At 36.1% G+C, this 27,799-nt stretch overlaps 1 long non-coding RNA gene across 1 annotated transcript; it reads right to left on the bottom strand.

Annotated features, from left to right (window-relative positions):
- Positions 1–27,799, bottom strand: LOC118762781. The gene is made up of 3 exons (XR_004998530.1): positions 27,756–27,799; positions 8,842–8,941; positions 1–12 (listed from the first exon to the last, which is right to left on the bottom strand). It is a non-coding gene; the product is annotated as an uncharacterized LOC118762781 (long non-coding RNA).

The raw sequence follows: 27,799 nt of genomic DNA, 5'->3' as shown, positions 1-27,799 counted from the left end.
CTGGGTAAAATGCTGAGTTCAAATTCGACTGAGGCTGACTTTGCCTTTCATCCTTTTGGGGTCAATGAAATAAGTACCGTTTGAGCATTGGGGTCAATAGAAACGACCTAGTCTCTCCCCGCCCCACAAAACTGCTGTCCTTGCGCTACAATTTGAAACCATTATTTATATCAGCATGTCCCAAGTTTGGCCGGAACTCTTGGGTTTTGTGTGAGAGGGTTGTGCAAGAAGCAGTGATAGACTCATAATAAACACAAGCACCCTTGGATCTTTTTGTGTTTATTTCTGTATTTGTAATTCTAGTATACATGCATGACATATTCAAAGTACTGGAATCTATAAGTAGTAAGACAATCTTATGGCAAAATGACCTCAACTAAGGATTTGTAAGGGAATTTAGTTAAAACAAGATATTAAGATAAAATTTCATAAATTTTCTTTGTGGTAGCTTTCAAAGACAGTTTTATGATTTGTTTAATCTCTTATGAAACCAGACTTTATGTAAGAGAAATAAATAGATTAATAAACATATATAATAATTTCACACAGGGATTCCCTAAGAGATATAATATAATTTCAAGGTTTCCCAAGAGTAAAATGATCGAAAAATATTTATTTATATTATTGATAACTTTATTTGTCATTGTTTATTGAAACTTATTTTACTGGTATCAGAATCATATAAATTGACAAAATTTGAACTCAGTTATCGCATCAAAAATTTTCCTTCAAAGGAACAAAACATAAAAGATTTTAAAGGAGAAAGAAAATGAAGATATGTGATCTTCATGAATCATAAACCTGACTCACCAGAAATTCACATCAATATTATTCTGCTTTTCAGATTGTTTGACAAAACATTTTCTTATATCCACATGGAACTCTCAATTTGTAGAATAAAAGTAGAGCTTGGATACTCAAGTCATCATAGTTAAAAACAAAACAAAACAAAACCCTGTAAGTATATTAGTATCTTGCATAAAAAATATATATTCTTTTTTTATTCTTTTTACTTGTTTTAGTCATTTGACAGTAGTCATGCTGGAGCATTGCCTTGAAGGGTTTTCGTCGAACAAATTGACCGCAGGACTTATGTTTTTTAAAGCATAGTACTTATTCTTTCAGTCTCTTTTGATAAACTGCTAAGTTACAGTGATGTAAACACAACAAGCAGTGATAGGAGGACAAACACAGACACAAATACACACACATAGATATAAACATATATATATATATGACCGGCTTCTTTCAGTTTCTGTCTACTAAATCCACTCACAAGGCTTTGGTTAGCCCTAAGTTATATTTGAAGACACTTGCCCACACAGTGGAACTGAACTCAGAACTGTGTGGTTGGGAAGCAAGCTTTTTACCACATAGCCATGCCTGCAAACTTTGTCTAAAGCTCTATCAAAATTACATACAAAATTCAAAAGTCAAACAATGAAAATAAAATGTATTTACTTTATTAGAATTTTGTTTACCAAACAAATTTATTTTCATTTTTCCGGGGTCAATAAAATAAAGTACCAGTCAAGTACTGGGGTCAGTTTAATTGAATATACTTTCAAAAGACTTAAGAGTATTACAGTATTTAATTTTGTCTCTCTGCTTTCTTAGTTCAAGCTTTACTCTTCATCCTGCTAAGATCAATAAAATAAATTACAGCCGATATACTGTAGGTTACTCAATCAATACTGACTCCCTTGACAAAAGATTGGCTTTTTGCCCAAGTAAAACATTTTATATATTTTCAATTGAATTATTTCATTTATTTTTTTGTAGAACATTTAAGTTATAAAAGAAAATTTATGGTTCATGTAATTGTGCTGATTAATATCTACCTGTAAAATAGGAGGAAGTTGTTTTCTGTTGGAAGTCTCCGCGGTTTGCCACTGTAGGATTTTCTTTGTATAACAAAAATATTAAATATTTTCCTGAAGAACCAATAGTCTAAAATTATTTTTATTTCCAAAAGATGCAGAGAAATTCAGTCAATTTTTATAAAGATGTTAACATAAACAAAAGGGTTTGCAACTTAGAATAGAAAGAAGCTGGCTGATGTTTGAATATATTTCATTTTCTCTCTTGAAATGGTGCTATTATCTTTGTTTTGTAGAATATGAAAATCTTTGAATTGATTTATCTCATATCAGGAAATTTTGATTTGATACATTAACCCAGGTTTCACCACTGTTATAGCTTTCCAATAAATAATTCTGACATCCTATACATTTCTGAGGGATAGGAAAAAGGGAAATGAGCTGTAGCACTTCAGTGAAGACTAAAAATTCCATAAAGAAATAAATATTGATTATTCATTAAACAGAAAAATTCAATGAATTTTACTTGCAAACAGAGAAATGAAATTCAAAGTAGTCATTCATGAATTAGATACATAGAGCATGCAGTAAACAAATGTGCTTATACAAATGTAAGGGAACGACTGGTGGGAAGAGGATGGCTACTATTAGAAATGTATCCCTTGGGAAAGAAAGCAAAGATATTTCTATGTTGTAGGGATGAATATATATATTTTTTATGAATACATACTTGCATATTTATATGCATTTGTGTGTGTGTATGTGAGAACAGGAGAAGAACACAGAGAGAGAGAGAGAGAGAGAGAGAGAGGAAAAGCCATGCAGTTATTCATCTGTATGTATGTGTTTTTGTTCATATGAGAAAGAATACATAGATTTACTCACTCATGTTATGAGTGAGGAATAGAAACATTGTGTGTTAGAACATATTCACTCACTCAGTTATGTGTGCGTGTGTGTGTTTGTCTGTGTGTGTGTGTGTATGTGTAGAATTTGAAAAAGACAGAAAGAAAGAGAGATATATATATATTTGCTTTTCAACTATAATTTTTATGTGTGTGCATGTCTGTGCATGCATTTGTATGTATGTGTGTGTGTGTATGTGTGTGTGTATATGTGTGTGTGTGTGTCTGTGTTTGTGTACACATGCATTTGCGTGTGTGTGTGTGTGTGTGTGTGTATATCTGAGTTAGAGATAGAGAGAGTGAAAGAGTCAAAGTGGGAAAAAAAAGAGAGCTCTAGTTTGAGAAGTATGTAGAAAGGAAGAAAAGTAAGAGAGAGAGAGAGAGATTCATGCATTCATCTGTAAGAGAGGAAACGAATACATTTATTATGCATTTACTCTTTCATCTATATATTTGTAGATGTGTTTTTGACTAGAATAGGATTGTAAGTGAATTTATTTCTATTCTATCATGTGTGTGTGAGAGAGTGTATGAATGATATAGAATATATCGTTACTGGAAGGGGGGTGCATGTATGTGTGTGTATGTATGTGTGTATGATTGAGTGTATGTATGTATATTCGTATATATATATATCGATGTGTGTGTGAATGTATGTACTTATTTATGTATATGTATATATACATGAATACACAACACACACACATATATACTTATATCTATATATATATATATATATATATTATATATATATATATATATATAATATATATATATATATATATATATATATATATATATATGTCAGAAAGAGAGACAGACAAGCATTATCTGGTATAAGTTTGTCTATTTCAATTTTTTGTGACTATACAAAAGATTCTTAAACAAAAAAAATTGTTATATTTAATCCAAGACTGATGACAAAAACTTATTTAATCCTAAAAGTCAATCCTTTTTTTAAAAAGTGGTGCATTTTTCTAACCTGTTTGTATAAAAAGAAATATCAGGTTTCATATTTACCTTTATAAGTAACATTTTATAAAAGTAAGATATTCGTTATTTTTTTCTACAGAATGGGGCCCTTTTTTCATTAGATTCTTTATATAGTTAAGTTTTTACAGAAGTTATTTTTATTTATTTGCATGCATATATATATTCATTTTGTAATCCTTGTTTTCGAACCAAAACTCAGAAAATAATATCACACCCTTTATGTAACATAATACATGTCGTCAGTTTTTAATAACAGACTGCATTGTATCTTAAAGAAAGACACCAACATTTTCCTGTCCCGTTCAATTGGCAGCAAAGCAAAAAGTGGTCTCATGCTAGTCAAGAAAAATCAAAGTCATTGAACTATTCAGGAGGAAAAGGCAATTCTGTTTTGTTTGGCATCAGATATTTGCCAGAATAACCCATGAAAAGAATGGAAAAGTTTATAGGATATTATGTCTTATATAGGTTTGACACCTCAAAATAGCCAAGTGAAAAAGTATTAAACCACTAACTCATACATTCAGAGTTCAAGCCTGCTACAGATTTTTTGTTGTGAATTCAAGACACATGCCTAAGTCTATGCACATCAGTTTACTAAGTTGTTTAGACTAGGCACTGGGTCAGCAGAGTTATAAGTTGTAAGATAATAGTAATGTCCATTTTGAAACTAGAATAAGTCCAATTACTTGTAATTCTTTTGCAAACTTTTACATTAAGTTTGTATATCTTATCTAATTTATAGAATTTGATATAGATTTATGTGTGTGTGTGTGTATATATATATATAAATATATATATATATATATATATATATATATAGGCACAGGAGTGGCTGGGTGGTAAGTAGCTTGCTTACCAACCACATGGTTCTGGGTTCAGTCCCACTGTATGGCACCTTGGGTAAGTGTCTCCTACTATAGCCTCGGACCAACCAAAGCCTTGAGAGTAGATTTGGTAGATAGAAGCTGAAAGAAGCCTGACGTATATATATATATATATGTATTTGTGTGTCTGTGTTTGGTCCTCCACCATTGCTTGACAACCAGTGTTGGTATGTTTATGTCCCTGTAACGTAGTGGTTCAGCAAAAGAGACCAATAGAATAAGTACTAGGCTTACAAAGAATTAGCCCTGGGGTCGATTTGTCCAACTAAAGGTGGTCCTCCAGCATGGCCACAGTCAAATGGCTCAAAAGAATGAAAGAATAAAAGACACAATAATATATACATATATACCAAATTACATAAGCACACTCACACATGTATACTGTAATATAAAAACAATAATATATGAGTGTATATGTATATGTAGAGATAGACAGACAGATAGATTGATATTTTATGTTTTATTTGTTTCACTCATTGGACTGCAGTCATGCTGGGTCACCATGTTGAAAAGTTTTAATCAAATGAATCAATGCTAATACTTAGTATAATTTAAAATCTGAGACTTATTCTATCAGTCTCTTTTGTCAAACTGCTAATGTTACAGGGACATAAACAAATCAGTTGTCAAGGGGACAAACACAAATGCAAAGACACATACACAGATATATATATATATCATCATCATCATCATCATCGTTTAACCTCCGTTCTCCATGCTAGCATGGGTTGGACGGTTCGACCGAGGATCTGGGAAGCCAGAAGGCTGCACCAGGCTCCAGTCTTATCTGGCAGTGTTTCTACAGCTGGATGCCCTTCCTAACGCCAACCACTCCGTGAGTGTAGTGGGTGCTTTTTACGTGCCACCTGCACAGGTGCCAGGCGAGGCTGGCAACGGCCACGGTCGGATTGGTGTATTTTATGTGCCACCGGCACGGAAGCCAGACGAGGCGGTGCTGGCATCGGCCACGAGTCGGATGGTGCTTTTTACGTACCACCAGACCAGGGGTCCTGGCTGGTTCAATTCGATTTCGATTCGATTTCGATCTTCGATATATATATATATACGAGCAAAATGCCCCTCCCCCGTCCAATGGACAGTGCTGAGTTGTTAACTATTAAAACAAAATTTTCTCAAAACAAGTTGTCCGACCGTCCCATAAGCCTCCCCTTTGAGAAACACTGATTTAACCTAAATTTGAGACACCAGCAAAAGAAGAAATAAAGATACTTTTTTTCTATTCCAAAGAAAAACGATTTTATTCATACAAATATGCAACCGAAGAGTTTAAAGTACCAGCTGTTGACTAGGAGAACACAAACATGGTTTAAACAGTAAGCTTGGCAGGAGAGAAACGTGCCTTTAACCAGTATAAAAACACAAAAAATGGAAGGTGCAGTTATGTACAGGTTGATGGAAGAAAAGCAGGACAAAAACAGCTTTATCGATCGCATTCTCACCTGGAATCGATTTTTGTAATTTTTTCAAGACTTATACACACCCTGATACTGTCAGTATCTACACATCAAATTTGAGCACAATCGGATGGAGGATGTCTAAGATCCTAGAAGACACACACACAGACAGACAGAACGGATTTTATATTATATATATAAATGGTAGACAGAAACTGAAAGAAGCCTATCGTATACACACACACACATAAGTATGTATACAAACGATGGTGCATCAGCATGGCCACAGCTCTGAGCTGAAACAAGCAAAAAAAAAAAAAATACATACGTGTGTGTCTGTGTGTGTATACGATGTGCTTCTTTCAGTTTCTGGCTGCCATTTCCACTCACAAGGCTTTGGTTAGTCCAGGGCTATAGATAAAGACACTTGCCCAGGAGGCCTTGCAGTGGGACTGGACCTGAAACTACATGATTGGGGTGCAATCTTGATCTGGCAGAGTTTCTACAGCTGGATGCCCTTCCTAACGCCAACCACTCCGAGAGTGTAGTGGGTGCTTTTTACGTGCCACCGGCACAGGGGCCAGTCAGGTGGTACTCGCAATGACCTCATCATCATCATCATCCTCATTTAATGCCCGTTGCCCATGCTGGCATGGGTTGCACAGTTTCACCAGGGTTAGCAAGGTGAGGGGATGTGCGAGACTCCAGTCTGATTTGGCATAGTTTCTATAGCTGGATGCCCTTCCTGATGCCAACCACACTGAGAGTGTAATGGGTGTCTTTGCATGCTACCATCATGATATATATATATATATATATAGGGAGAATTTACAAAAAGACAAAACAAAAAGACAGGTGGTGTAAACAACAAACAGATGTATTAGTTTAACACTCAGGAAGTGAAAAAGTCTTTAACGTTTCAAGCCTATGCTCTTCCACAGAAAGGAACACAGAAAGAAACAAGGAGAGAAAATAAAGAGAGAAAAAAAATATATATATATACTCTTTTTACTCTTTTATTGGTTTCAGTCATTAAACAGTGGGCGTGTGTATACATGTGTGTGTGCATGCATGTATGTACATGTGTGTATCTGTTGATTCACCTAAAGTGATGAATTACCGGACTTAATACCAGTAGAAAAGAAAACCAGGCTCTGTTTCTAAGCAGAACTACTACTGCACAGGGGTATACAAAATGAACACCAGTGTACACACTCATTGTCTTTAAAAACATCCTTCAAAAGTATTAATTAAAAATATTACCTAGAAGTATTATTTTAGATCACTGCTTAAGCAAGAACACAATTTCATGACTACGATTGTATGGAGTTTTTGACATCTATAACAATATTAGCAGAAAAACCAGAAATGAAATCAAACATGTGAGCCTGATGCCGTCATTTTCACATGTGTCATTCACAAATGATTTTTAAATGAAAGAACATAAAGATAAGTGTTTCCTTCAAACTTTCATTTCATATTTCAAAAAATATTCAGACAATGGATATTCAGGAAAAAAAAACAGGCTCAGCTCACCAGCTGATGATTGGAAATGCGCAACTCTGAGAACTGGAAATCAGAGCCTTTCAGTTATAATAAATGTGTACATATATATATATATATATATATTTTATCTCTTACCTGTTTCATTCATTAGGCTGTGGCCAAGGTGGGGCACTGCCTCGAATTTGTAGTCAAATGAATCAACTCAGTACTTATATGTTAAGCCTGGTTTCTTTTCTATTGGTTTCTTTTGCTGAACAACTAAGTTACAGGGACATAAACACACCAACACCAGTTGTCAAGTAGTGATGTAGAAGGACAAATACAGACACACATGCATAGATATATATATACATATACATATATATATATATATATATATATATATATTATATATATATATACACACGATGGGCTTGTTTCAGTTTCAGTCTACCAAATCCATTCACAAGGCTTTGGTCGGCCTTAAGCTATAGTAGAAGACACTTGCCCAAGCTGCACTGCTGTGTGACTGAACCTGGAACTACGTGGTTGGGAAGCAACCTCCTTACCACATAGCCACTTCTGCACCTATATTATTTATATAAATGCACACACACACACACACACACATATATATGTTTGTTTGTAAGGTTTTTGACAGCCTCAACAGAAAATGTGAATGGAGTAATAACCCCTTCCACTCCACCACACAGTGCAACCTGACAGCTAAAGACCGAATGCGGGTGGGGGGATAAATAAATAAATAAACAAATAAATAAGAGACACACAGATTCAAACAGTGTAATATACAAGCCATTAAATATGTACAAAAGACACACATACTCATACTAAACACTGAGACACATAGACACACACACATACACACATTCACATGCATACATGCACGTAAATCTATAAACATCATGTAGACACACAGACACAGACTTAAACACATGTGCAGACAGGGATACATACTGCAGAAAGTCAAAATAGAATAGAGAGGACAAGAGGAGACACAAGGGAGAGAAAGAATGATGAAGGAAGTCTGACAAATAACTACTACTACTAATAATAATAATAATAAAGCTAAAATGAAGATAAATAGCACATGTGTTTAATTGACAATAGATGACCATCCCCAAATATAACAATATAACTATATATATATATATATATATATATACACACACATACATATGCATATATATTCAAGAGTTATGGAATAGGAAAGATCCATCCAGGTTACATATGTTTCATAGTGAGTGTAACCTCAAAAGTGGTAAAATCTAAGTGATTGTATATTGCCGGCTACTCTTCAAGCCAAGGATATCTTAACTGAATTAACCCTTTCGTTACCAACCCGGCTGAAACCAGCTCTGGTACTGAGTACAAATGTCTTGTTTCCATAAGTTTTGAATTAAAATCTTCCACCAAACCTTAGTCATAATTTATGTTCCTAACACTAGCTTAATGATAACCAAGTTATTTTACTAAATTCTTTGTTATATTTCAAATTAATTGAAAGAAACACAGAGCATCTCAAAATAAATTCAGTAACGAAAGGGTTAAAGGTTACATATTCTGACTGAATCTTCCTTGCATCAGCATGTACCTCCTTATGACAATGTAACCTTTAATCTAATCAAAATATCCTTAGCCTGCAGTGTAGCTGGCAGTATATACCTCACTTGGATTTTACCACTTCTGAGATTCTGTTCACTATGAAATATATGTAGCTTGGATCTTTCCTACTCCATTCTGTAACTCTTGTATTCTTATTTACACACCGGGTAACCCTGGTCACCTACTGTGGAATATAAAAGAACTTTTTTCAGCTTACTGTTCTTTGATATGATGATATGAAAATAAACCACATCCTTATATCTAAATAAACCACTATTGACCCTGCAAGTTGTTTTTTTATATTTACTATGAATAACTTCAAGCTAACTTTCTTCCTACACCCCTGGATCTTACATTTATATATATATATAAATAACCAAAGTTAACAATGGAAAATTGGTATATTAATTATATCAGCTGGTACATGTATCAGATATTTTATTTATTTATTAATGTCTATATTTTATGGATTTTATAGATATAAGAATAAATAAATAATTAATTAATATGCTAATTTTCCATTGTTAACTTTGTTTTATATTCTCTGGACCTATGTACATCATATATTAAGACAAAAGTAACTGTTGGAAATACTAGATGTTCTTCAGTACTCTTCTGAGACGTACTTTATATCTACCAGGACTTATCTCCCAACTTTGATAATTATATATATGTATATATATCTATATCTATGTATGTATGTATGTGTGTGTGTGTGTGTGTGTGTATGTGTGTTGTTATATTTTGGGATAATCATTTTTTTTTTGCTAAATAAATCTACTATATATTTGTTCTTCGCATCAGATTTATTTTATTATTGTTCATATTTTATGCCCTTTGGAAATCTTTCAGCACACATCCTGTGACCTCTTCAGAGACTTTCCATCCCGCTTTATAGAGAATTGACTAAACAGAACAGGAGGTCACAGGATGTATGATGAAAGTATTCCCAAGGACATAGGATATGAACAATAATAGAGTAAATCTGAAGTGAAAAACAAATATATAGTACATTTATTTGGCAAAAATAACAAAATACAAATGACCATCCCAAAATATAACAATACCTGTTTCAACAAGCAATTTCACACCAGAAATCTTACAGAACAAATACATAAACCTACGTCATCACCCATCATTATTGTTTAATATCTGCCTTCCATGCTGGCATGGGTTAGATGGTTTGAAAGAAGCTGACCAGGCAGAAGACTGGAACAAATTTCTGGGCTTGGTTTGGCATGGTTTTCCCAGCTGAATGCTCTTCTTAACACTGACCACCCTACAGAGTGGAGTTAGTGCACAAACAAGGTCAGTTTTGACATGGTTTTTACAGCTGGATGCCCTTCCAAATGCCAACCACTTTGTAGTGTTGACTGGATGCTTTTTACGTGGCACCAGCACTGGCAGGGTCACCAAGTATATATATATATACATAGTGTATATATATATATATAATGTATAGGTAGATAGATACACAGACAGACAGACAAACAGCTAGATAGATAGATAATAGATAGGTAGAAAGGTTGGTAGGTGGGTGGGTAGGTAGGTGGGTAGCTGGCTAGCTGGATGGATGGATGGATGGATTTATTGTGACCCTAAGGCTTAGAATTTCATGACATACATTTAATTCTTTAGTCTCTTATGTAATTTTCCATTAGAGGAAAATAGTGTTTACGCTCTACATGATATTTTGAATTCATTTTCATCTGCATGTGCTGCTACATATATACATACATACATATATATATATATATACACACACACATATATATATATATCAAAGTGAACTTGTAAGGTACTGCACAAGTGGAAATATATATGAAAGAAGGTTTGAAAATGCAATTTTAGAGATGTGTATTCACTTGACCGGTTTCACTTTTTTAGAAAAAGATTGTCAGAAGTAAAATGTAAAGCTTTGTTGTGTTAAGTACTGGTTGTCACAAAAGTATCAAAATACTGATATACATTCTTTGATAATAATAAGAAAATGTTAAAAACAGTTTACAAGAAAGTATTTAAGAAAATATTCAACAAAAAGTATTAGGAGTTCAATAAAAATCCTGTTTGTTTGGTAGTATATATATACACAGAAGGAGATACATTTAAGAGTTTACAAAGAATTCGAGAGGAACCAACCTATCTTCTGGCATTTTTTGTCGTGTGTGTAGCTAAGGATTGTTTGCTATTTTAAGGGACAGTGTGGAAGGTTGGTTGGGGTGGGGGAAGGAAGAGCAATATGGAATTAAAAGGATTTTTTGGTTTCTGGGTTAGTCTGTCACGGTTCAGTGGTTTTGGGGACTGGTCTCAAAGGTCAGAATGGTGTGAGTGTGTGTGTCTCTGTGCACATCTCTATGTGTGTGTGTGTATATACATATGTTTGTGTGTGTGGGCCGTTTTTGATTGGTAGATACCAAATATAAAACACACAGACCCATTTACACATGCCACAATAAACTCTGGGACCTATATATATATATGTTATATGCCTTTTAAATCCATGGTACATCATTTGAAAACAGCCAATTCAGAGTACTTCCATCTCAAAGATTGCAAGCTGAATGACTGAGATAAATTTTGTGGTGTGTACCACACATAGTGTATGACTCTGACCAAGCTAATAACACTTCAGGTATGGAGTAATCTTTCTTTGCAGTCATCACCACCATTGTGTGTGTGTGTGTGCTCATGCACACACACACACATACACACATAATTAGAAAGGTTATGAGTTGTGAAAATTTTATAATACATTTCAGTCATAAACTCCCTATGATAAAACTCAGAGCAAAGTATTAACTTTTGATATAATCAACATGTGAGCGTGTATGTGTGTGTGTGAGTGTGTGGACATATGATATGTGTGTGCGCATGCATGCATGTGTGTATATGTGCATTATGTGTGAGTGTATGTGCATGCATCTGTGAATCATGATTTCATGTGTCTTCATTAATATTGTTTGAGTAAAAATGGTGATTTTTTTTGATAATGTTTATTATTTTTTTCTGTAAGCAAAATTCCCATCAGTTTTTGCCATGTAATGGCAAGTAGAAAAGATATACCTTACTTGAAAAACAGGTGAAGGTAGGTGACAGGAAGTGCATAGCAAAACTGTCTCATTAAGTTTCATCTTAACCCTTTCATTACCATATTTATTTTGAGATGCTCTATGTTTCTTTCAATTAATTTTAAATATAATAAAGAAGTTAGTAAAATAACTTGGTTATCATTAAGAACATAAACTGTGACTAAGGTTTGGTGAAAGATTTTAATTCAGAACTTATGGAAACAAGGCATATGTACTACAGAGCCAGAGGCAGTTTCAGCCAGGTTGGTATCGAAAGGATTAATGTAATGAATCAGCCAACTTAAATAAATGAATGTTAAACACAATGCAAATTTGGATGAGGATTATTATATCATGCATGTACATGGGTGTTAGAGCATCTAGAACTAGATGAAATGCAGTTTGGCATGATGCCTGGAAGAAATTCACAATATTTCTAGAGCAGCAAGTGCAGGAGAAATACTTTGCTAAGTGTAAACCACTATTGCTGATGTTCACTGGCTTGGAGAAGGCATTTAACTAGGTACCATGTTCAGTGATTTGATAGTCCCTGAGGAAACTAGATGTAGATGAAAGGTTTGTTGGGGCTGTACAATCTATGTTGAAAGATGTAGTGAGTAAAGTTAGTGTTAAAAATTTCAGTAGAGAATTTAGCATGAGAGTAGAGTTCATCAAAGCCCAGTCTCTACTCCTCTCCTATTCATCATAATCCTCCAGGCCATTACAGAGGAGTTTAAGACTGGCTGTCTATAGGATTTCCTTAATGCTGATAATCTAGTTTCTATAGCTGATTCTATAGGGGAATTAGAGAGAAAATTCTAAGCTTGAAAGTTAATCCTAGAGTCTTGAGGTTAAATTAGTAAGTAGGAGAGAAGACAGGAAACTGGTATTGTCAAGGCGATGGCCTTGCTCTATATGCAGGAAAGGAGTAGGTATAAACTCCAGATGCTGTATTCAATGTAAGCTATGGATACACAAGAGGTATAGCAGAATCACAAACAGACAAACAGAAAATGCAAGCTTCATAAGCCAGCAAGTCTTTAAATTACATCTGGTAGTGGGGCTCTGGTTTAGGAATCCAGGGTTTTGAGGAGTGTGGAACCATCTCTTAGCCACCTGGCCCCAGAGCAGTAACACCTGTCTGGGTCCCACTTATTGGTTAATTAGCATGTCACAGAACTACCCTTGGAGGGCCCTTTCAGCTCATTAAATGGATGCTCAGCTAAGAGAAAGTAACTCCATATGAGGGAGTGCTGGAAAGTTCCTGGTTTAAAGGGTATCATGAAAGGTCTGGTTGGGGGCCCCACCTTCCAAGTTCTTTTACAGGGCTTAGAAAAACTGAAGGACTGCTGCAAAAAATTTCATATGCATGAAACCAACAGCTTGTAGATCGTGTTTTAATCGATATGAAATCAACTGAATATGCACTTATACCGGTTTTGAAAATAAGCTCCTCACTTAATGTCCTTAATGTGTACATGATTATTCTTTATTAATCAGAGAAATAAAGTGAGTACTATTCTATGTTTTACTTGTTCCAATCATAGGACTGCAGCCATGTTGGTGCACTGCCTTGAAAAATTTTAGTTGAATGAATTTACCCTAGTATGTTCTTTTTTCTTTTCAAGCCTGGTACTTATTTTATCTGCTCCTTTTGCTGACCTGCTAAGTTTGGGGGACATAATCAAACACACACTGGTTTGAGGACAAACACAGACACAGATACATGCATGCTACTTATTTATTCCGTCCCACTCGTCCTTGTGCAGGCACACGGCCCAGTGGTTATATATATATATATATATCATCATCATCATCATCATTTAGCGTCCGTTCTCCATGCTAGCATGGGTTGGACGGTTCAACTGGGGTCTGTGAAGCTGGAAGGCTTCATCAGGCCCAGTCAGATCTGGCAGTGTTTCTACGGCTGGATGCCCTTCCTAACGCCAACCACTCCGTGAGTGTAGTGGGTGCTTTTAACGTGCCACCTGCACAGGTGCCAGACAGAGCTGGCAACGGCCACGAACGGATGGTGCTTTTACGTGTCACCGGCACGGGGGCCAGGCGAGGCTGGCAACGGACACGAACGGATGGTGCTTTTACGTGCCACCAACACGGGGCCAGACAGAGCTGGCAAACGGCCACGAACGGATGGTGCTTTTACGTGTCACCGGCACGGGGGCCAGGCGAGGCTGGCAACGGGCACGAACGGATGGTGCTTTTACATGCCACCGACATGGGGGCCAGACAGGGCTGGCAAACGGCCACGAACGGATGGTGCTTTTACGTGTCACCAGCACGGGGGCCAGGCGAGGCTGGCAACGGACACGAACGGATGGTGCTTTTACATGTCACCGACATGGGGGCCAGACAGGGCTGGCAAACGGCCACGAACAGATGGTGCTTTTACGTGTCACCGGCACGGGGCCCAGACAGAGCTGGCAAACGGCCACGAACGGATGGTGCTTTTACGTGTCACCGGCACGGGGGCCAGACAGAGCTGGCAAACGGCCACAAACGGATGGTACTTTTACGTGTCACCGGCACGGGGGCCAGGCCAGGCTGGCAACGAACACGAACGGATGGTGCTTTTATGTGCCACCTACACGGGGGCCAGACAGGGCTGGCGAACGGCTACGAACGGATGGTACTTTTACGTGTCACCTGCACGGGGGCCCTGATGTTGATCGACCTCAATTTGGTTTGATCTTGATTTTGACTGTTCTCACTGGTCTTGCCGGGTTTTCTCACGCACAGCATACCTCCAAAGGTCTCGGTCACTGGTCATTTCCTTGGTGAGACCTAAAGTTCGAAGGTCGTGCTTCACCGCCTCGACCCAGGTTTTCCTGGGTCTACCTCTTCCACAGGTCCCCTCAACTGCCAGGGTGTGGCACTTTCGCACACAACTATCTTCAGCCATTCTCATCACATGACCATACCAGCACATACGTCTCTCTTGCACACAACAACTGATACTTCTTAGGTTCAACTTTTCTCTCAAGGTACTTACACTCTGTCGATTATGAACACTGACGTTACACATCCATCGGAGCATACTAGCTTCATTTCTTGCGAGCTTACGCAAATCCTCAGCAGTCACAGCCCAAGTTTCACTACCATGTAGCATGGCTGTACGTACACATGCATCATACAGTCTGCCTTTTACTTTGAGCGAGAGGCCTTTTGTCACCAGCAGAGGTAAGAGCTCTCTAAACTTTGCCCAGGCTATTCTTACTCTAGCAGTTATACTCTCAGTGCACCCGCCCCCGCTACTGACTTGGTCACCTAGGTAACGGAAACTATCAACTACTTCTAGCTTTTCTCCCTGGAAAGTGACGGAAGTTGGTCTCAGAGCATCTTCAGTGTTAATTGTTCCTGAGCATCTGCCACATACAAAAACCATCTTCCTAGTTAGCCTTCCTTTGACATTGCTGCACCTCTTATGTGTCCATAGCTTACACTTGGTGCATCTTATAGAGTTTCTACCTACACCTTTTCTACAGATCGAGCAGGGCCATCTACCTGAAGGCGTTTGTGATTGGTCTACCTTCCTACTTATTAGGACTTTGGTTTTGGCTAGGTTGATTCTAAGGCCCTTCGATTCTAAACCTTGTTTCCATACCTGAAACTTCTCCTCTAGTTCTGATAGAGACTCAGCAATTAGAGCAAGGTCATCAGCATAGAGGAGCTCCCAGGGGCATCCTGTCTTGAATTCCTCCGTTATTGCCTGGAGGACTATGATAAATAGGAGGGGACTGAGGACTGAACCTTGGTGGACCCCAACCTCTACCCTGAATTCTTCACTGTACTCGGTGCCAACCCTCACCTTACTAGCAGCGTCTCTGTACATGGCTTGTACAGCTTTCACTAACCATTCATCTATCCCTAGTTTCCTCATTGACCACCAGATGAGGGATCGGGGGACCCTGTCGAAGGCTTTCTCCATATCAACAAAAGCCAGGTATAGGGGCTTGTCTTTGGCTAGGTATTTCTCTTGCAGCTGTCTTACCATGAAAATAGCATCAGTAGTACTTTTCCCTGGCACGAACCCAAACTGCATCTGATCTAGGCTAACTCTCTCTCTAATTAGTTGGGCTATAACCCTCTCCGTAACCTTCATTACCTGATCCAGCAGCTTGATACCCCTGTAGCTATTTGTATCTAGGGCGTCACCTTTACCTTTGTAGCAGCTGACTATTATGCTGCTACACCAGTCATTGGGAATGACTCCTTCGTGTATCACCTGGTTAACTATACGGGTGACTAGGCTATAGCCGACACTACCAGATATTTTGAGCATCTCTGCAGTAATTCCTGATGGGCCTGGGGCTTTCCCTGTTTTCATGCTTTTAATTGCCTTATCTACTAAGGAACTGTCAACTCGGATTGCTGGTCCCTCTGTTGGGTCAACATTCGGCAGACTCTCTTTATCCCATTCATTTTCCTCATTCAGCAACCTTTCATAGTGGCTTCTCCAAACCTCTCTCTTTGCATCCTCATTTAGCGCAAGTGAGCCGTCATCCGTGCGAACACATTTTTCTCCTACCACATCATGATTCTCTCTCACACACTGTCTTGCTATACGAAATACCTCAAGTCTTTCATCCTCACGGCGCAGGACATTGGCAAATTTTTTCCTATCTGCTTCCCCTCTGGCTAAATAAACCTGCCTCCTAGCTTCCCTTCTTGCAGTCTGATACACTTCCCTGCTACCACCGTTCTTCCAGTCCTTCCAAGCCTGTTTCTTTTGTCTAATAGCCCTATCAACAGTATTGTTCCACCACCACGTTATTTTGGGTCTTGTGGGGACTTTGCACCAGCCACAGATCTGGTCAGTGGCTTTCAGCAGGTTGTCCCTTAGAAGCGCCCAGTTATCTTCTACCCCATGTGTAGCTATGCCCCCTTCTATTTCGTCGAAGGCTTCAAGTAACATGTCTCTAAATCTCTGTCCATTAGCAGGATCTTTAAGCTTCCAACCCTTCTTCTCCATGTTGGTCGTCTTCTAGTCGTCCTCTTAGTCCTGATCCTAAAGTCACTGACTACCATTCTATGTTGTGGGGTACATTCTTCGCCTGGGAAGGTTTTGGCATTCATAAGCAGCCATCTTTCCCTTTTTCTGGCAAGGATGTAGTCGATTTGGCTAATGCACAGGTGGGTCTTCACCCACTTTCCTCCACAAGACACTCTTGCTGTAGAGAAAGAAAGAAAGAAAGAGAGATAGTGGGAGGGCGGGAGAGGCCTACATACATATGACAAGCTTCTGAACATTTTCCATCTACCAACAATAATGTATTGATCAACCCAGAATTATAGTAGAATACACTTTTTTAATAAATATACTGTATGCTGAATCAAATTCTTTCTTTTCTTTTTTCTCCTTATCTGTTTAATTACAATGTTTCTAGTAAAATACAGAACTTTCATTTCATATTGAAGTGGTGTTTCTGTATAGCCTTGTTCGTGATATCTAAAACAAACTAGAAAACTATAAAACCTGAGCTTGCAGAATGATGCTACCAAAATATATACATTATGGAAATTCGACATTAGCACATATATTGATTTCAAATTTTGGTACAAAGCCAGCAATTTTTGAGGAGGGGTAAGTCAGTTACATTGAACCCAGTGCTTAACTGGTACTTATTTTATGAACCCTAAAGATGAAAGGTAAAATTGGCCTTGGTGAAATTTGAACTCAGAACATAAAGACAAACAAAATGTCATTAAGCATTTTGCCCAGCAAGCTAATGATTCTCCCAGCATGCTACCTTTATGGAGGCAGAGTGGCTGAGTTCCTTTTGAGCACTGGGCCTCATGGAAGCAAAGTGGTCAAGTTCCTTTCGAGTATTGGGCTTCACGGAGACAATGACCAACATCTTTGGCATTATGTCATGCTTGAGAAGACCCATCAAGCCAAGCAAAATTGCAGTTTTGGTAGATACTGGTGTCACACAGATGACACCCATGACAATGACACGTAAAAGCACCCATTACACTCTCAGAGTGGTTGACATTAGGAAGGGCATCTAGCTATAGAAAACCATGCGAAATCAGACTGGAGTCTGGGTGTGGCCTTTCAACATGCCAACGGAAGTTAAATGATGATGATGTATTACTTAAAGTTATCAGTAACATTAAATTTGTTCTGGATTCAAGTACACTGAGTTCAATTTACACTGAGCCAACTTTACTTTGCACTTTTTCAAGATCACTGTAAAATAGTACCAATCCAAAGCAGTGGATTGCCAAAATTGTTAGACACCTTTTATAGTATTTATTCCAGCTCTTTGTATTCTGAGTTCTTGGGTGACAGAGTTAATGTGTCTTCTGTCAACAGACTTAACACTTCAACCTGGCCCTGGAGTTGCTTTATTAGAGTTCACTCTGTTGTGACCATTCAAGTTGAATCTCCAGTTTGTAGACAACTTCTCTTTCTCTCACCAGTCACCAGGGACACGTTGTTGTTGTTTGTTCTTTCTCGAGCCATGCCTGGTTCATAAGGGCCAGTTTCCCAGTTTCATTGGTGTATAGGTTCCCCACCTGGACAGGACACTGGTCCATCGCAAATGAACTGCTAGATGCAGGAGGAAAGAGGGAGAGAAAGCCATGGTGAAGGAGTCAGCAGAAATTCACCATTACATTCTGTCTGAGCCACATAGAGCTTAGGCGTTTCACTCATAAACACACACATCACCCAGTCTGAGATTCGAACCCATGATCCTTCGACCGTAAGTCCACTGCTCTAACCACTAGGCCATGTGCCTCCACAGGGATGAGCGGGAGGGAATAAATAAGTAGCATGCATGTATCTTTGTGTCTGTGTTTGTCCCCCAACCAGTGTGTGTTTGATTATGTCCCCCAAACTTAGCAGGTCAGCAAAAGGAGCAGATAAAATAAGTACCAGGCTTGAAAAGAAAAAAGAACATACTAGGGTAAATTCATTCAACTAAAATTTTTCAAGGCAGTGCACCAACATGGCTGCAGTCCAATGATTGGAACAAGTAAACCATAGAATAGTACTCACTTTATTTCTCTGATTAATAAAGAATAATCATGTACACATTAAGGACATTAAGTGAGGAGCTTATTTTCAAAACCTGTATAAGTGCATGTTTGGTTGATTTCATAATATTGATTAAAACACGATCTACAAGCTGTTGGTTTCATGCACATGAAATTTTTTGCAGCAGTCCTTCAGTTTTTCTAATCCCTGTAAAAGAACTTGGAAGGCTGGGCCCCCAACCAGACCCTCATGATACCCTTTAAGCCAGGAACTTTCCAGCACTCCCTCATATGGAGTTACTTTCTCTTAGCTGAGCATCCATTTAATGAGCTGAAAGGGCCCTCCAAAGGTAGTTCTGTGACATGCTAATTAACCAATAAGTGGGACCCAGACAGGTGTTACTGCTCTGGGGCCAGGTGGCTAAGAGATGGTTCCACACTCCTCAAAACCCTGGATTCCTAAACCAGAGCCCCACTACCAGATGTAATTTAAAGACTTGCTGGCTTTGGGATAGATGCCATACAGACAGTAGGTGAATCTTAATCTTCCAATCAAAATCAGATATATTCAAGTTGTTGTTTTAAACAATTACTCAAAAGCCATTCCGATGGCTTTGAAAGTAAGCTCTTCAAATATAGATAATGCAAGTTGTCATAGTTTAGCATGAAACTGACTTTCATCATGTCGACCTATGATTAATAACATTCAGGTGGTGTCCATTCTGTATTCTCCATCTCATCATGCATTCAGAATCACATTGTCTGATGTATCTTTCTTTTCTAAGATAGTAAGACATGAAATAAAGGAGTTTTGATTGTTATTTCTTGCAGGTCAAGCAACCATGTAGGGCTCAAAAGGATATTTATTTAAATGACTGCCAACTCAGGCATTAGTCTGGAGATGATTTAAAGATATTATGGAAGCAACATAAACAATATCTATTTTTTCTAGGTTATTTCAATTATATTTTCTCTCCTTTACAATATCTTCTTGGGTGATAGACATAATCCATTGTTCAGCTTAACATCATTACCTCACCCTTGGGTACCTTTAGCAGAGTTCATTCTGTCTCAAGACATTGAACCAGGCCCCAGTCTAATGGTGCCGTTTTCCTTTTCAGCAACCTCAGAGACCCAGTAACAGCTCATGAACTCTAACCTCTTCTGAATAAAAGATTTTTGAAAATTTAAAAAAGAAGTCTCTTGGTTTAACAGCAAAGAGAGAAAGACTAACAATGGAGATGCAGAAGTACAACAACCAGTGTTTAGTTTCCCCCATAGTACCACCAGCTGTAAAACCAAATATTTGAGTAAAACCTGAGGTGATCAATTTTAGATTGTTACAAATTTAGATTGTTAATGATAATAACAATTTTTATGTTTTCCTCCTTGATAACTTATTGTTAAACGCCCATTTTCTTCATGGGTGGAATAGCTTCTTTTGATTGATGGGCCAAAATATTTTTTTATTGCTTGATGACAAACAGCATAATGTGATACGTTTTATCATTGAAGTGCAATAATATAACTGATGCAGATTGAGACATTACTCACCTTGTCTAAAGATACAATATAAAGATTAAAGTTTGAATTCACAGCCATGCATCCAGTAGTGAGAGCATTCTAACTTCACAGTCAGTGTACCTTTTATTAAATAACCTTTAGTTCAACTACAACATACATTTAACAAACCAATAAGAGAACATGTGCATCACTTGTCATGCTAAAGATAGTAGCCAAATCTCCATCAAAATATACACCATCATCTTGGGATGGAAAGGACATTAGATATATAATGAAATCTGTTTTTGCAATCATGCAAAAAATAATTATTATGATGTTTAGCCATCGGGTCAGTACTGATTGATGAGACCTATGATCAAAGACTGTCTAACCATGTTCAATCCATCGTTGAGTATGTCACTGTCTTAAGTGTCCTTTATTTAAGGCTATAGAATTTGAGCTGAAAGAAAAAGATGCTGTCTATTTCTAGCTGACTGAGCAACCACATTGAGGCTCTCCCATTGGCTCACAGCAGACAGTATAAAAAACTGATAGTTGGCTGATTGCATTATGTGCCTTGATGATGAATTTAATATAAAATAAAAGATCAGTAGTTCAAATACTACAACATGCTTCTAAATACTTGCCTAACTTTCTTCAGTAGCTCCTTCTTTTCTTTTATTTTATTTCTTTTAGATAAATATCTTTAAAAAAAAATAATAATAAATTATTTGTTTATTACCATTCTAAATTCAGAAATATAAAAGTCAGCAGCATACAGGTTTTGGTAAGTGTCGCTTTTGATTTTCAATATAAGGAAGTTATTGGCATCTTTGCATGAAGCAGAGAAATAGGGCTGACAGGGAGGAGAACAGCTGGAATACCGTAGAGAGTGAATAAGCAAGCTGAGTGATGCAGAACTTGAAGGCAACCACTATGTTATTAAATATAATCCTAATCTAATAATATATCATGCTATCAACTGAACAATTGAAAATATTGATCAGAATGCTTTATGCTGAAATTCCTTTGAAAAAATAAATTAATTCATTATAGGCATATGCAATAGTTGTTTTGCATAGCCTTTCAAACGATGTCAGACATTATATCATTAGACTTTCAATATATATTAAAAAAATAATAAAATAAAATAATGCTGCTGTGGCTGCTACTGCTACTGCTGCAGCTGGTGGTGGTGGTGGTGGTGGGGTGGAGTTGGTTGGTGGTGATTTAATTTTGATGTGGGGATGATGGTGAAGGTAACAATAATGGTGATGATGTTAACGGTTATGAGGGTTGGGTTGGGTAATAATAATGATGGTGATGATGATTATGATGATAATGGTGATGACGATGCTAATTCTGATGTGTAATAGTGGTAACGGTCATGGAATTGGTGGTGATGATGAATGTCATCATCATGTTCATAATGATTTCACATTAACTCTCTCTCTCTGATTTATATGAATATTGAATATATTCAATTATATTAACAACTTGAACAACAGCAAAGATCCTGAAATGCTTATTTGAAAGGTAACAATAAATCTTAGTTTGTAATTTAAAAAGGAAAAAAAAAATAGACAAAAATGTATGCTAATTCTTTTATTAAAAAGTATACTAGAGACCAGCAAAAATATATTCTCAATGTTTGACTGAACAATCCATTTCTATAGGGATATTTCCCTTGGAAAGAAACTCGTTCATAAACTTGAATTTGGGCAACTGAAAGATTGCTTTCTTTGACTTACTTTGAAAATCTAGGACTTTAGAAAATTCAGTAAAGATGCTGTTGATGAAGAGCATTAACATTTATTAGCAAATTGTGTTGTTGTTATTATTATTATTATTATCATTATTATTATTATTATTATGAAGCGGTGAGCTAGCAGAAATGTTAGCACACCAGGCGAAATGCTTTATCTTTATCTTTTATCTTTATCTAGTTTCAGCTCACAAGCTGTGGCCATGCTGGGGCACTGCCATTTGGTGGTATTTCATTTGTCTTTATGTTCTGAATTCAAATTCTGCTGAGGTCAACTTTGCCTTTCATCCTTTCGGAGGAGGGGTCGATAAATTAAGTACCAGTTGCATACTGGAGTTGACCTAATTGACTGGGCCCTCCCTCTCCAAAAATTTCAGGCTTTGTACCTAGAGTAGAAAAGATTATTATTATTAATTATAAAGGTGATGAGCTGGCAGAATCGTTAGCATGCTGGGCAAAATGGTTAGCAGTATTTCGTCTGTCTTTATGTTCTGAGTTCAAATTCTATCATGATCGACTTTGCCTTTCATTCTTTTGGGATCGATAAATAAAGTACCAGTTGAGCACTTGGTTCAAAGTAATCGACTATCCCTCTACCCCAAAATTTCAGGCCTTGTGCTTATAGTAGAAAGCATCATTATTATTATTATTATTATTATTATTATTAATATTATTATTATTATTATCATTATTATTATTATCATTATTATCATTATTATTATTATTATCATTATGTTTGGCTTTTGCTTTGTATTTGTACAAGTCTCACTCAGAGACAATGTGTACAAATATTGTTGTTGTTGTTGGTGGTGGTGTTGTTACTGCCATTGTTATTATTGAAAGCCTTAATAAAATTAATTCAGTTTATTAATAAACATTAAAACATAAAAGTATGGAAGTAGTGAAAAACATTACACACATACACACGCACATATATATATATATACACACACACACAGTTGTGTATACATAAGATTATGCACACATGTATGTATGTATGTATATATAAATTGCAATGAATGAGACTGGCAGCATTTGCTCATGTAACTGAGTTTTATGTTCACATAATTGATTCTGCCAATTTCATGAAACATTATAAAAAGCATCAATGCAAACTACAATTTCTGTGTTCCCTTTCTATATGTAGTGCATGAACTCCACATTCTAATCTTTCTGGAGCTATAATGTCTAACTACATTAGAGCTAGGAGTTGAGGGCAGAACTGATCTACAATGCTCATACCATCTGGCAAGTTGTCATGCCTTTCGGTGCATCTTTTGATGTAGTACACTCTCTCTCTCTCTCTCTCTCTCTCTCTCTCTCTCTCTCTCTCTCTCTCTCTCTCTCTCTCTCTCTCACACACATACATACATAGATTTATATATACATTCATATACAGGTAGGATGATGCAAACAAGAAAAATAGAACTCAAAATATGAGTATATGTATATTTTTAATAATATTTAGCAAAAGCAACAGAATGACTCAAGTATCAACACATGAAGCTTTCAGCTCTTGAGTCTGTACACAATACAGTAGGGTCAGTAGGGCACCATCTGTCAGAAAAACAGCACCTTGACACAATTCACTCTGCCAAAAATTTTAAAATGACAAGCTATAGTGTTTGGCATTCATGCCGGAAGCTCCAATACGAACAGATGGTGAACACGCAGAACAACTGTTGGCTTGCCATGTCCCCAAAACATGTATCAAGAGTGATAAAAATCAAACACCCAGTCAATATCATGGTGTTTGGAGTGATCACTAGTGATGGCGACGTTATGCCACGATTCATATCCCCACACAGACCTACATCAAGTATCTGGAGGAAGTAGTGCTGTACTGGGACAAGAAGGTGGCTGCTGGAAGACCCTATGTCTAGCAACAGAACTGTGCACCAAGCCACACAAGCAGGAGAACCCAGTCATGGCTGTAACAATTTCTGTGACCACATCACCCCTAACATCTGACCACCTAACTCCCCGGAATGCAACCCCCTTGATTATCATGTGTGAAGCACAGTTGAACAAGAGACCAACAAAACTCCTTGTAACAGCAAAACTGAATTGAAGGCAAGGATTATGGCAGGATTCACTAACTTAAACAAGGAGACCATCCAGAACAGTTGCAGGAGATTCCAAAGTCGTCTGGAGACCATGCTTGAAGCCAATGGCGATTTTATGAAATAAAGTTACTCTTTAGTATTTCAAGATATTTTTTTGTAATTTTGGTAAATATATCTGTTAAAATGAGATGTCAGAGATATTTTCGTTTTTGCATAATTTAGACAATACATTCACCACACCCTGCATGTGTGTGTGTATACACACACACACACACACACACACACACACATATATATAATTTGGGAAAACAAATTTCCAAATCAATCAGGTGCAACCTACAGCATTATATGCATCTACATATCATACTTTAAGGTCTTATTTATCGTATATTTATATATTTATCTATAAATATACAAAGTATCTGATAAAAGTCAATATTCAATTTTTGGGGATTAATCGATATGCGGGTATTCTATTTCAGATAATACAAAAATAACCTAATGAGTATATCTGACAGTAAACTCATAGCATCAGTTTGCACATCACGAAATAATACTGAAAGGATATAACCAAAATTACCAGCTGGGTATATAATATACTTCATTAGTTATATCATACTTTAGTTAATACTTATATTTATTAAATGTGAAGGAACTACACGTGTTTCAGTATTGGAGGATTACAATATATATATATATATATATACATATACAAAACTGTATACCCATATATATACACATATATAGTGTAATTACTCTCCTTGGTATTAATCACCCATAGTTCCATTATCTTCTTCAAATCACCATTTCAGAACCAGCAAAAAAAAAAAAAGATATGTATTTGAATTTTTCTTGTTATATATCACATTTAAACAGGGACATTTTTATTCTGATGTTTAATCTTATATCTCACATTCTGTATTTGACATATACTTATATACTTGTTTTTACATGATTGATATATATACTAATTCATATTTATAATGTATAATTTATAAATTTTAATTCTTAATATAACAAAGTATAATTTTTATTCTTAATTTTTAATTCGTAATTTTTAATCTTTAATGCTTAATTGTATTGCTTATTTTTAAAGGGATGTATAATTAGATATATAATATTTTGAAATAGAACCTGAAGATGTGTTGGAATAATTGTAAATCTGACGATTGTTAGCTAACTATATTTCTGATAGACAAAGAACATAGGTGCAAATTCTTTTGGGCAGGCAGCACTGAAGGAACAACATCTAATAGAGGTTTTCTTAATATTACTACTGTATTAAGCTGTACTCAAAAATGCTAATCATGAATTACAAGGGGGAAAGGAATTTCTTAAAAATCTCCTTAATAAACATACACTGAATTATGGGACGTCACAGTCACAGCTTCCAGTCAATATACTTTCATTTCTTTTTATTCATTTACTCTGATTTTGTCAAGAATCTAAACTGTGTTTAACCTAGGAGTACTAGGTTGTTTTTGAAGTTTTATGCTGTTGGTATTGGTTAAAACACAATACCTTGAGGTAAGAATTTCTGCATATTTTATAATATTTGCAGACATTTACCTTTTTTTTTCTAATACGAATGAAGTCTTCAAGGAAATTCATTGAAATAGTCTTTGATTTTGTTATTTGTCTTAATTCTTTACTTTTCTATAAAGTACTTTTATTTCATGCTTTTTGAAAAGAAAATTTCTTGTGTTTAATTCAAATTTAAATATTTGCTACTGGCTATGGTCAAAACACAATTTCTTACCATTTGAAATTTACATATGATTATGTGTGCCTATCCCATTGTGTTCATTAGAAATAAATGATTACAAAGTTTTTCTCTGAAATACTTTCAGAATATTTTTGAACATTTTTACTCTATATCTATTTATCACATCAAAATTACTTAGAAGACTTATTTAGTTATAGACAAATGTGTTAACTATAGTCCTTTGAATAATGAAAACCTTGGATTATTTTCTGCTTAAATCCAATTCACATTTATTATTAGGTAGTATATTGATGTTTGCTTTTCTTTCCTCAATGAAAAGTAAGAACTTTTCATATTTTACAAAATTGCAAGAATTTTTTTTTTTTTAGTTCAGCATCAGGCCTGAAAAAATTCACGGAAATGTCTTTGCTTTCATTTTTTTCCTTAATTCTTTACTGTTCTATAAAGTGTTTATGTCATTTGAAGAAAAAATGTGGATCTTGTTAAATTTCTTCCAACCACTTGAAGTTTTTCAGATTTTCACTAGATAAAGTCTTAAAAAATACTGTTTTGATGCTAATTTCTAGAAAAAAAAATGAATGTTATTTTCATCATCAGCATGCAAGATTACAACAAAACAAAATATTTTAAAAATAATCGGGTGGAAATCTGAAAAACTTCTAGTGGTTGGGAGAAATTTAACAAGATCCGAAATTTTTTGTATCTAATTCACATTAAAATTTTTTTTTTCCAATTTGACTGTTTCTATCATTTTTTTTACTTACCCCTTTTAATAAGTTCTGTTGTCTGTAAATAATTCAGAAATGCTTTTACAAAATACAGATATTTTAAAGCTGTACTTTGAGATTATGTGTGCCTATTCCATTGTGTTCATTAGAAATAAATGATTACAAAGTTTTTCTCTGAAATACTTTCAGAATATTTTTGGAAATTTTTACTCTATATCTATTTATCACATCAAAATTACTTAGAATGCTTATTTAGTTATAGACAAATGTGTTAACCATAGTCCTTTGAATAATGAAAGCCTTGGATTATTTTCTGTTTAAATCAAATTCCCATTTATTGTTAGGTAGTATATTGATATTTGCTTTTCTTTCCTCATTGTTTTCCTCCCTTTAGTTGTCTATTCTCTCTCACACAAACTTTGTTCATAACTCTTGTCCTGCAGTTTCATTTAAAGCTTTTTAGCTTTCACTGCTACATGCTATCATTTTCAATTTGTTTCCTTGCAGCACAGTCTTTTTCATTTCCTTTGTAAAGAATGTATTCTCCAAGATAAGTTAGTAGTTAAAAGAACTCAAAGAAGTCTAGAAAAGAAGAATGTGGAAACTCAGAGGATCAGCAAATAGGCAGAAATTTAGAGATATTCTGATTGAAGCTTTTGACAAAAAGGAGGAATTAACACTTTCGTTACCAACCTGGCTGAAACTGGTTCTGGCTCTGATTATAAATGTCTTATTTCCATAAGGTTTGAATTAAAATCTTCCACTAAACCTTAGTCACAATTTATGTTTCTAACACTAGCTGAATGATAACTA

This window comes from Octopus sinensis, linkage group LG3 (genome assembly GCF_006345805.1).
Source record: "Octopus sinensis linkage group LG3, ASM634580v1, whole genome shotgun sequence".
In the NCBI taxonomy this organism is placed as follows: domain Eukaryota; kingdom Metazoa; phylum Mollusca; class Cephalopoda; order Octopoda; family Octopodidae; genus Octopus; species Octopus sinensis.
This window is presented reverse-complemented; position numbering and strand designations above follow the sequence as displayed.